General features: G+C 40.8%; 1 protein-coding gene across 2 annotated transcripts in view; it reads left to right on the top strand.

Annotated features, from left to right (window-relative positions):
- The window catches only part of MAPRE3 (microtubule associated protein RP/EB family member 3), a 47,916-nt gene that overhangs the window by 1,057 nt on the left and 33,558 nt on the right, over positions 1–13,301 (top strand). The window lies entirely within an intron of this gene.

Here is a 13,301-nt window from a genome sequence, read left to right as displayed (position 1 = left end):
TCCTTCCTTCCTCCCCCTCCCTTTCCTTTCCTTCCCTTTTCTTTCGTCCTTCCTTCCCTTCCTTTCCTTTCCTCTCCTCTGATTTCCTTTTCTTTTTCCTCTTATCTCCTTCCCATCCCACTGCTGTTTTCTTTTCCCTTTCCTTGCCTTTATTCATTCCTTTTACCTCTCCTTCCCTCTCTTCTCCTTTCCTCTCCTCCCCTCTCTTTTTTTCAGTTATCATTTTCCTTTCCCATGGCCTTCATTTTCTTCCCTCTTCCCTTTACCTTTTCCTTTCATATTCTCTGATCTCTATTCTCCCTTCTTTTATTTTCCTTTCTTATTTCCTTTCCTTCCCCACTCTTCTCCCCTCTCCTTTCTTTTCATTTTTCTTTCCCTTTTTCTCCCCTCCCCTCCTCTCTTTTCCTTATCATTTCTTCTTTTCTTTCCTCCTTCCTTTCCTTTTCTCTTCTCCCATTTCCTTTGCTTTTACCTCTCATCTTCTTTCCACCCCTCTTCTGTTTTCTATTTCCATTTCTATTCCTGTTTTTTCCCTCTTGTTCACCCCTCTCCTCTTCTTTCCTTTCTTTCTCCTCCTCTCCTTTCTTTATTTTCCTTTTTCATTTATTCTGGTTAATCCTGGAAGATTTCCCCACACTTCCTGTTCTGGTGACAACTGTATAATTTTGAATTTAGTTGCTAAAATACACAGCTGTGAATCTCCTGGGTTCTGGTCCCTCACCCCTCAAGCCGGGCCTATAGACAGAGGGGATGGCTTGTTCCCACAGGCAGTGGAAGTTCCCATAAACTTCCTGGACTTCTGAATATTTATTATTATTATTACACAGTATTTATATAGCGCCAACATATTAGGCTGCGCTGTACAAAGTCTATAGTCATGTCACTAGCCGTCCCTCAAAGGAGCTGACAATCTAATGTCCCTACCATATGTCATATGTCTTAGGACAATTTTAGGGGGAAGCCAATTAACCCAACTGCATGTTTTTGGAAAGTGGGTGGAAACCGTAGTACCCGGAGAAAACCCACACAAACAGGGGGGGAACCTGCAAACTCCATGCAGATATTGTCCTGGCTGAGATTCGAGCCTGGGACTTAGCACGTGCTCCAATGACGTGAAAAGAGACGCCATTCTGGTCTATGAGCCATGTAAAGCCAGAATGAGAATCTACAGGAAGTCATCCCTGCTATTATACTTCTGATATATATATACTTTTATATTAATGCCTGATTCTAGAAATGCCAGAAACCGCAATCTCATCCGCTGAACAACCGTGTGAACAAACGCCTAAAAGGGAAACTGTAATGAGAAATACAGGGGGCTGATCTGTAACTGAAACTTATATTTTCTTGTATGGTGTCACCAGGACAGGAAGTGAGCAGAAATCTCCATATGGGGACACAGCAAGAAGAAATGTTTCTACAATATTGGAAGATGAAGGTAGTCCTCCCTCTGAGTCATAATAGTGCCGCCTAATCTGTGACAACTCAATTCACTGATCTAATAAGGCCCAGGAAGAATATTCCAGTAGAGTTATTCCATGTAATGGGTTCTCGTACTAAAAGGATAAGAACCAGGCGAAAGAAAAGTTCATGGATGGCAGCTTGCATGTTTCTCCATTACAGGTCCTCTTTAATGCTCTCAGTGGGGGTGGGATACACAGCACAGATATAACGCAGATTATTATTATAGAAAGAAAAAGTGTGTGGGAGGTGACACCAAACAAATCCCAGGGGATCATTATCCCATCAATGGAGGATATTAGCTCTTTGCATTATTGGAGTTCCTGATTATTGTCCCTACAGTCTCATCTACCACACTGAATGACACCCTCCTTTTATTATGTGATGATTCCTGTACATAATGATAGATCCGGATACAAAGTATAAGATTTATATAAATGACATGAATACAGAATCCACAGATCAGGGTTAGTATTCCCAGGACAGATCTCTGGAGGTCCCTGGAATTGACACGTTGTAACTGTTTTCAGGGCCCGTGCTGTGTCAGCTCAATATTGTGTTATTGTGTCCAGAACTGCCAGAACAACAATCCATTTCAGAGCAGACCAGGTTCAGGTTGTATGTAGGGCCGTGTTCAGGTATAAAACGTTGTGCTTATGTATGTATAATAATATGATTAGGTATGTAAGGCATGTGTTCAGGTATAAAGTTGTGTTCATGTATGTATAATTCCATGATTAGGTATAAAAGCCCATGTTCAGGTATATAACGTTGTGCTTATGTATGTATAATACCATGATAGCTATGTAGGGCCGTGTTCAGGAATAAAACAATTTGCTTATGTATGTATAATAATATGATTAGGTATGTAAGGTCGTGTTCAGGTATATGAAGTTGTGTTCATGTATGTATATTATTATGATTAGGTATGTAAGGTTGTGTTCAGGTATATAACGTTGTGCTTATGTATGTAAAATACCATGATTAGGTATGTAGGGCCATGTTCAGGTATATAAAGTTGTGTTCATGTATGTATTAGACCATGATTAGGTATGTAAGGCCGTGTTCAGGTGTAACAAGTTGTGTTTATGTATAATTTGGTATGTAATTACCTAATTATACATACATGATTAGGTATGTAATGCCACGTTCAGATATATAAAATTGTGTTCATGTATGAATAATTCCATGATTAGGTATGTAATGCCATGTTCAGGTGTACCAAGTTGTGTTCATGTATGTATAATACCATGATTAGGTATGTAAGGCCACGTTTAGGTATATGAAGGTGTGTTCATGTATGTATACTGCCATTTTTAGGTATGTAAGGCTGGGTTGGGTTTTGATATGTTTTGCCAATCAGTTATATAAAGTTGTGTTCGTATGTAAAACTGGGTTCAGGTTTGCCAAGCCGTGTTCATGTATGTAATGTGATGTAAAGCTGTACTGTCCCATATTTTTGTATTGGTATGTAAGGCTGTGTTTTGATATGTGAGTCTTGGTTCAGGTATGTATGGAGCAGGATAAAGTGTTCAAGGCTGTGTTCAGGTATTGAAGGCCTATCTATCTATCTTCACCTATCTCTATCATCTGTTATTCATTGATCTATCTATCTACATATCATCATCTATTAATTAGCTATCTCTATCCATAGATTCATATCCTGTCTCAATCTATCATCTCTCTCTTTATCTATCTCTTTTTCTCCCATCTATCATCATCTATCTATCAGCTATAAATCTATAATTTCTCCCTCTTATCTATCTTTCTTTCTATCATCTTTCTATCTATCATATCTATCTATGTATATATCATGTATCTATTTCTCCCACAATCAATATCTATCATCCATCTATCTCTTTGCATAGCCTCTCATTCTATCATCTATGAGGTGGTGTTGAGATGTTCCTGGCTTTGCCCATAAAGAAGAGAGCCAGAGTTATGAAATAACACATTTATTCAACATATTCCCCCTGAGACTGATGCACTTGGTACAGCGTAGTTGCAACTTTTCTTGACTGTTCAAATAAAAGTCCATTGGTTGGGCCGCAAACCAGCTCTCAGCAGCATCTTTGACGTTAGAAATGCCCTCAAAACGTTGCCCCTTCAGGTGTTTCTTCCAATTCGGGAACAGATAATAGTCCAAAGGGGCCAGGTCAGGTGAATAGGGGGGATGGTGGACTAATTGTAAACCCAGGGTGTTCAATTTGGCAGCCACAACGTTGGACGTGTGCGCAGGTGCATTGTCCTGCAAAAAAAGGATCTCTTTGGTCAACTTTCCACGGCGGTACATCTTAATTGTCTCCTTCAGCTGGTCCAGGAGGTTAGTATAATACTGTCCGGTGATCCTAGAGCCCTGAGGTTGGTAGTCCACCAATAGAATACCGTCTTTGTCCCAGAAAACGGACGCCATGACTTTTTTGGACGATTTCTGGGTTTGGAACTTCTTCGGCGCGGGGACCTGCTGTGGCGCCATTCCTTTGACTGTTCCTTGGTTTCAGGATCATAGATGTGGAGCCAGGTTTCATCCTCAGTCACTAACCCAGCCAAAAAGTCCTGTGCAGCTTCAAAATGGGCCAAAACGGCTTTGGATGCTTCAACTAGTTCCTTCTTCTGATCACTGTTCAAACATTTCAGCACCCACTTCGCTGAAAGCTTGCGCCATGTCTAGGATAGTGCTGATAACAAAGCCAACACGCTCCTGTGAGATATCAAATATCTGGGCTCTCTTTTTTGCGAATATTCGCCGGTCCTCAATAATCAGCTCATGGACATCCCAGGTTGCCGGGTCATTTGAGGTTGGGGGGCGCACACTGCTGGGCTCATCTTTGACTGAAATGCCCAGTCTTGAAACGAGATATGCAGGTTCTGACAGTGCTGCAGGAAGGACACTTCTCACCCAGTGTTTGTGACACCTCAGTGTGAATGTCCTTTGCTGACTTTCCCTGGAGAAATAAAAACTTCATGACGGCCCGTAACTCCAACGACGTGAAACTTGCTTGTGCCCCTGCCATCACAGCTTCTTACTAAAAGAAAAAACAGTTTTAAGAATCGCAAAGACCTGATATTTGCACAGTTACATACTAAGATATTAGGCTGTCATATGCCCCCATACTCATTTTTCTATTTCATCTAGAAGGGGGCAATGTCAGGAACTTCTCAGCACCCCCTCGTATCTATCTATCTATCTATCTATCTATCTATCTATCTATCTATCTATCTATCTATCTGTCATCAATCTATTTGTACATCTATCTATATCTACATTTATCTTTCTGTCTATCTCTTGCAGATCTCTGTGGACAATTCTAGATGAAAAGCCTTGTGTGTGAATGTTTGGGGCAGCCTGGGTTCTGATCTCTGCACTATACAGACCAAATCCAATGCATTGTGTCCATCCTCACTGTGCATTATGCTGGGATTATAGGGCTCAGGGGATCCACAGCTAATAGTGATGACAGGGCAGACACTACGAATACAACCAGAGTATTGGAGGCAGAAGGCCACTGAGTGTGGCGCACTAGCATAGTGAGCATACTGGGAGTTGTAGTTCTGCAGCAGTTGTGTTTTTCTTCAGATGTGCAAAATACATCTAAAACCTAAAGATGATCTGATGTAATATTCTCTGATCATATCTATGTATAGATCATTCAAAAGTTTCTAAACCAAACATTAAAAATATATGTATACAGCATCCTAGTGCTGAGATGTGGTGTCTGCATTACTTTTCTTTTTAAGGCTTTTTATCTTTATCCCTTGCCAGTAAGACTTTTCCTGACCTTCCTGATGTGACAACACTCACTGAATTTTATCTGTTAAGGAGTGAAGTTGTCACCACAAACCTTTCTGGATTTGCAGTAAGGAACATCTTCATGACATAGAGGGGTGTTGCTTTACAGAAGATAGGATTTTGTGAGATTTTGGTTTAGTCCCTTTAAAGGGGATAGGATTCTGTAATGATCAACAGGTATGTTCTGTGCTTGCTTAAAAAAATGTTCTTAGCTTTAAAAAGAAAACTATTGCAGCCACATCAGAGGAATGAGGTGCAATGTATTTGGTTTTCTTTGGTTGGCATATGCATATTCTTATCATAGCTGGGGAATTTAGAGGATTTTTACCTTTTGAGTTATTTCCTAGACCACTTCAAAAAAACAAAATACACTCACCTAAACCCCTATAATGGTAAAGATAAAGGCAAGGTAAACATCAGATTGTTACATGTCAAGTCCTCCTTATTATTGGCTAATGGTTGGACCACCCCTTCACAAGCTTCAGCCAATGCAAAGGCTGGCCCACCGTGTAACTCAATAACCAGATGTTTACCTTGTCAACCTACAGTGGTGACATCACAGGGCCGGATGTTTTTTTATTTTCTTTATTTAAGTAGTGGCGTTGCAGGGTTCTCCCCAGGCCCTTTTAGCTGGGCGTACCACCCGGCACTTTTCAGCACCCACCCGGCTGTTTTTGGGTGGTTACTTATGAGTTTGGTCACAATACAGGGGCTGCCACCCACCTACAATTTCTTCCCACCCAGCTTAAAAAAATTTATGGGTTGAGCACTGCGTTATTCCCTTTCCATGCTGCTTTCCGTATTTCCGTTTTACTAAAACAAAAATGGCCTATCGAGGTCTATCAAGGAAAAAGGCCTGTAGGGATGTTCTTGTAAATCCTGTACTTCAGGCACAAAAAACTTTTATTTAAAATTTACATTGCATTTATAAATCCAGATATCACCTTGTAAAAGAAGCAGTGACATCACCAATGTGCTGTACATTGCTTGTGCAGACAGCAAAGCTGTGGGAGGGGCCAAACAGCTCCACCCGCTACAGGCTTCCTGCAGAGAATTACAGAAGGGGGTGGATACCAGACCAGTCACTCTGCACAAGTTGAGCGATCATCAGTGACCGGTCTGTATTACAGATCTGGAAGAATACACAAAGCATACCAAGCTTCTTATAAGAATACACATATGAGCGTAGTTCAGCTTTAAATAGTCCCCCCACCACTAAAAATAGAATTTGAGATTTTTGTCACCAGTTTGGATGTCGGTAGCACCTGTCAAGATTTACCTGCAGTGACAGAGAAGGGCAGACAAGTCAGTCCCGCTGTTACAGATTCCCAGCCACAACATTGTAATAATTAGTTGATAATTGGAGGGTGTCACATGACCATAATTTGGCGTTCTAAGGGCGGTTTCTGACACTTTGTCCTATATAGGATAAGCGTGATACACGGTGCCAGGTGATGTGTAAAGCCCCGGACATTGCTGATAGTGGCACACCTCTGACACACCTGGGCTGTAAACACGCCACTGTCTGAGCCCTGTGTACATTAGGATGGTTCAAGCTTGTTGAGAGTTTCAATATGCAATTTTTTTAAGGACTTACCACAGCATAGGGATAATGGGAGCCATTCATACAGAACACTGTAGGTGTACAAAGCCTAGAACTCATTGCAGGAGTGATGAAAACCCCTCATTAAGGGGCACAGCAGGTGTGCACACCCAGGGACTCAGCACAGGGATGGTGGGAACCCCTCATCTTAGCACAGCACTGTGCTTTGCGAACCAGGTCAGGCTGGATCAGCAGATAGCCGTGTGCTGCCTTCATTATTTTTGCATTAATTAACGTGTCCGGGTTTTCTTGGCTCGGCTCTCCTTTTTTCCCCAGGAATGTGATGAGTTGGCACCATTTCCTGTGTTTTTGTTTTGCTGTCCCCTGGAAGCAGTGATTCTCACAGGAAGGGGGCAGTTTGGAGGTCACACACAGGCAATACACAAGGCTTGGATCTCATTGTCCCCCATCAAGACCCTGGAACATCGGGACCCCCGGCTGAACTGTGCGGGCCCTCTGCTCTGTTATTTTATAGTACTATATTAATGATCAACATCAACTAGTTACCTTTTCCCATCACATTTTTGCTCAGCTACTCCGATGGCTGCATGGGTGAACGTTCTTTAAAGATTAAGAAACCCAATAGTCAAATCAAACCCCACTAAATGGAGAGGAATCTTCTATCTAAAGGATGGAATTTTCTTCTGGTATTCAATCCTTGAGAAAACACCCCAAAAGCAATCAGTTCTTTAGGCAAAGGATTATCTCCCCTGGATTTAATGGGGGTTCAACTCGAATGTTGGGTTTGTAGGGTATTAAGGATCATTCTGCCAACTTCAAAGATCGTTCACCCAAGTTCAGAGAATATTCATAACTTCAAAGAATGATCACTCCACTTGACCATCAAAAAACATTTGATTTTGCTAAGGCCATCCCAATAGCAATGTATCAAAAACATTCACTCAGCGTCATTCACACATCCTGATGATTTATTAAGAACCCCTGGTCTAATGTCGGAATGTTGCGTAATTCAGAGTGAATATACAAGCGTTGAGTGAATCCATCGCTTGCGTAGGGTGACTCAGGCGTGTCAGGCGGCACCGCATATCCTTCCTGCTTTTGCATTAATTATTGATGAGTTGACGGTAATCCTTTTCCATCTCCTGAGCAATGTTCAGTAAGCAGGACGCTGCGTCCATTCCTGCTGATCCACAATCCACCCTCCATGGTGTAGCTGGCATGAATAGATCTGCGGCACCATTCAATCAGTAAATTATTAAAAGGAATGGATTGGTATCATCAGTCATATCTGAGGCTGCCCCCCGGTGCTGGAGACCAAAGCAGAGATGTGCGTCTTTAAGGGTAACTCCATCTGTCCTATAGAATATTGAAGGCTTGGAACATCATTGGGGAGATTTATTATCATTTCCTGTCCCTGTGACCACACCGTCTCCATTCCAGATAAATATAAAATGTTGGCTCGACGTTCACTGGGTAGCCATTTTTTCACTTGACTTTATTTCTCTTTCATTGCTGAAATGTGTATTTTATTCACTTTTTTTTTTGGAAGCTAGCCAGAGTCAGACAGCAGTGCTGAACATGCCGACACCAAGCTTTTTCTGCTGTGCTGGGTATTGATCTGTCTGTGATCTCCATAGTCAGCGTTTTGTGTCTTCTACCAGAGTCACCCGCTCCGGACAGTGTATTGACAATGTCATGTGTGGCACTTGTGGTTCCCTGAGTGGGGAGTGCTGCAGAACAGTGTCACCTGGGATGACAGGAGGAAGCTTTGTAGTCCAACACTCACCATATATTAACATATGGGTGGGCAGCATGGACTGGAATCTTTGGAATGTATATGCCTTTCCATCCAGTCCTGAGATTTTCACATCCCTGCTGTATCAGTAATCTTTCCTTTTCTGCAGGTTCAATTAGGTTTACAATTAGGTCACTTTACAACCTGTGATTGGACAGTGAGGGAGCAGCAGCGGATTGATGGGATTATCTATCAGGCCTCTTTGCTCTCTGTTGGCACCTGCTTTGGTTTGGGGCCTTAGAGAATACTGTTGTGTTTGGATCTCATAATTGTCAGAAGATCTGCAGGTGTATGAGCTTGTAGGTTAATATATTTTGCTTTCTCTACTCCAAGTAGACTGTGGCTGTGCTCACTGTGCTGTTTCCTTTACTTTCTACCCTCCATGTGGATGTAAATGTGTTCCCTGTGATGCTGCATTCATTCTCTGTCCCCCATGTGAACCATGGCTGTATTCCCTACACTGCACCTTCACCCTTCCTTCTCCATTTGGACCTGGCTATGTTTCCTGTGTTGCTCCCTTAACTTTCCTCCATGTGGATATGACTAAATTCTTTGTGTTGCCTCATTCATTTTCTTTCCTCCATGTGAACCTGGCTGTGTTCCCCCTAGTTGCTTCCTTCACTTTATCTCCTCCATGGGAATGCGTTCCTTGTTTCACCCAGTCTCCTCCATGTGAACTGTTCCCTGAGCTGTTACCATTAATCACAACCTCAAATAGACAAGTGGTTACTCCAAGGCCTTTGGTACACCGCCACCAGCCAGTACAGAACCATCCCAAAGCCCTGAATATCACTGAAATGTAAAGGGTGTGAACCCCTTTTTTTTCGAGCAGGCCTTTGTAGGGAGTTTGGATTTTTAGAAGCTTCGTACGTCTCCTGGTGCTCTGCCACTTTATCACTTCCATAGACTTAAGATGGTGGTCTGAAGGACTGCTGATGACCCATGATCCTTGTATCACACAATCATGTAACTCAGTGCATGGTAATATCTCCTCCTCGCTGCTCCTGCAAAACATAGCAGTTGAAATAACACATCCAGAAGTTATCCGTGCCGTTGTCACACGTGTCTAAACATCCCCTTACTCCTTGGTACAGGCATATGAGGGTATGATGTGGAAGGAGGTGACCACAATAGTGACCTGCAAGAATTTCTCATGACGGGCTTCCTCCAAATTTTAATGTATGACCCTTTATTGATGGACCAGAAGACGGCAAGCTGTGTCTGTCCCAGAGTCCTCTCGGACTGTGGTCCTTGTCCAAGTCTTGTAGCTGTTCACTGCACCCTGCATGAGGCCATGGTGACTCCCTGTGTAACGTGTGACAGATTGTGTCCCATTGTGGGGATTTTCCTTCACTTCCTGTCGTAAAGACACAACAGGAAGTGAGAGGAAAACAGTCATACAACAAGTGTCCTCATTTTCAAATTTACCCTTTTTTCCTGTTCTGGTGACAACTGTAGAGTTTTCTTTTTTTCTTCACTTTCTCAGTGGTCACTAGGACACATAGGGTCTGATTTATGAAAGCTCTCCAAGGCTGGAGAAAATACACTTCCATCAGTGAAGCTGGGTGATCTGGCAAACCTGAACGAATCTGGTTCAGCATTGAGAACATTTGCTAACAAATAGCAAATGACTTTTAGGAAGTCCATTCCAGGTTTGCTGGGTCACCCAGCTTCACTGATGAAACTGTATCCTCTCCAGCTTTGGAGAGCTTTAATAAATCAGGCCCATAAAGTGGGTCTTTGCAGCGGGGACAGCAAAAAATACCTGACAGATGGTCTTATATGGGCTACAGTTCCATTTTACATCTTTATTTATAATTTGTAGTAGTAATAATGTAGTAGTAATAATAATATAATAGTAAAGTAGTAATAATGTAGTCAATAACTCGGAAAATCGTTTCGTACATGGCATAATTTAACTTAGCATAGGTATGGGGTAGGCCGGAGCCTGTGCGTAATTTTTACTCCCTTGTTAACATGTACAGTAACCCACGGCAACCAGAACTCATTAGTTGATAAGACTGTAAAGCTGAGTACACACTTTCAATTAATATCGTTGGTAAACGAACGACGAACGATCCTGCACGATATCTGCGAACGATCGTATGGCACCGATCCTGTACATACAGATAACGACACGATCGTTCAAAGATATTGTACACACGATAGATGCGCTCGTTTGAACGATACAGGAAGTGACGTGCACCACAGGAAGTGAGAGATAGATGGTCAACGATTGTCTTCCAATCCGATCCGCCGGTCCGGTCGTTCATTTCCAACGACTATCCTCGTTCGTCGGCGTCGTTGGTTACTTTTTTTACGAACGATTTTTGGCCAATCGGTCGTTCGTCGTTTGTTCGTCGTTCATTTCCAACGATAAAAATTGGAAGTGTGTACGCAGCTTAAGTTTACTGAAATCTGATTGGATGTTGCATTGTTTACATTACAGCTCATAAAGTAAGTTTGCTTTGTAGTAAATGGTGTTGTTCTTACAGGCTGGCTGTTTGGTTGCCATGGTGTTGTAAATGCCAAGTGCATAGGTAGGTGTACAAGGGTAGGTTCTGCCCTTGTAATGAGGTATTTAGGAGTCAGCTAGGAAACTAGGCTTTCAGATCCGCCTCTACTGACATTTCCACATACCATAAAAACAACCCAATGAAATACATGGTAATTCACAGTATTCCTTGGCAACAAGTCAGAATTTACCTTATATATATTTTATTAATTTTATATTATACTAAAATGTACCTATATATTTATTATACTATATACAATATACATTTTATATATTACTATACACTATATACATTTTATATTATACAATACTATAGGGTCTCTTTATAAAACAGTGAACCTGATATTCACTAATTTATAAACATTCCCTTGTGAAGAATCTTCCGGGTCCATGTGTTTCAATAGAAGTAATTGATTCTCCACCAGGGAATGTTTTAGTGAATGTCAGGTTCACTGCCCTAATAGGCCCGTACATATTTTATATTATACTATTATATATAATAGTATTATATATTTATATGGCACTATATTATATATTGTAATATATTATATTTTAATATACAGTTATGTATTATGCACTTTTGTATCCATTATGTAATATATTATACATTGTACAGAATATATATTTTACTATACTGTATATTATGACCTCCATATTTTATATTACCCTCTACTATATGTCATAATGCATAATAATCTATGTATATACATAATAATCTACATGATCCTATACTATATTATACTATGCTATCAACAACTTGTAATTTTCTATACTGTATAGGCTAAATATTTTATATTATACCATACTGTATATTATACTGTCCATATTTATTATTATATCATACTGTATATGACATACTATACTGAATATTTTACTCTTTATATATGCCTATTATACATTTATATATTTTTTATTGTACTAAACTATATTTGTGATATATTATACTATATATTTTATTTTATACTATACCATATACATGATATATTAGATAATACTGTATATAACACTCTATATAGTATGCTATACTGTATATTATACTCCATAAATTATTTTATTATACTATACCATATACATGATATGGTATACTATACTGTATATAATACTCTATATATAATACTATACTATATTATATACGTGATATATTATGCTATACTGTATATGTGATATATTATGCTATACTGTATGTTATACTATACTATATACATGATATATTATATAATATACTATGTATATATTATTCTTTATTTTATACCCTATATATTTTATATTATAATATGCTCTATGTTATACCTGAAATCTAAGTACATCCATCCTTATAGAAGAGTGACATTGTTTTATTTAGTGTCCTGGGAATGAATTGCGGTCGTTGTGTCCATACCGGTTACTATGCTTGTGTTGTGAGTGTTTAACACGCTGGGTGATTGTGCGGTTCGGTGCCTCAGCCAGGTTCCTGTGTGTGTAAACATTGGGTAACACAGAACGTCTTGTTTGTAGTGACGCTGTGATGAGGGAGAGATGTGTCCTCTCTGTAGAGAAAACACAGATCACTTTAAGCAGCGACGGAGCCAGGGGAGAATGCTGGAGGGACTCTAGCTACAGTGCTTCTTTCTGGTGTACTGCGCCCGTCCATGTCAACGATACACACACTTCATTTATAGGGTCAGTCTGTCTTAAAGCTGTACTTTGTGTTAGGTTACTTTTTTGTTGTAGCATAAATTGCCCATTTTAGTGTATGATTTATGTGTCCTGTGCGGGTGTTCATACCTAGGGCCTCAGCACAGGGATGGTGAGAACCCCTTATAATGGGCACTCCAAAAACTCTGCACTGTGGTGGTGGAAGTCCCACATAGTAGGTACAGCAGGTGTACAGACCATACAAGGATGGTGGGAACTCTTCGGGCTTAACAGGTGTACAGACTCAGGATCTTAGTGCAGGAACCCCCCATAACAAGCAGCAGGTGTACAGACCCGGGAACTCAGTACAGGCATGGTGGGATGTATTGTGAAAGCATTGTGGATGCATGCATGACTCTGACAACTCTGCGCAGGAATAGTACAGGGGGGAGATTAAACCCCGGGGCAATAGAGGGTCAGACATCATTAGCTTTATAGTGCACTTTGACAATCCTGCACCACATTACTGAAGTGTGGGTGGGATCAGGAACACCCAGGCCAC

This window comes from Pyxicephalus adspersus, chromosome 4 (genome assembly GCF_032062135.1).
Source record: "Pyxicephalus adspersus chromosome 4, UCB_Pads_2.0, whole genome shotgun sequence".
Lineage (NCBI taxonomy): Eukaryota > Metazoa > Chordata > Amphibia > Anura > Pyxicephalidae > Pyxicephalus > Pyxicephalus adspersus.
The sequence above is the reverse complement of the archived record's forward strand: the minus strand, read 5'-3'. Positions and strand labels throughout refer to the sequence as shown.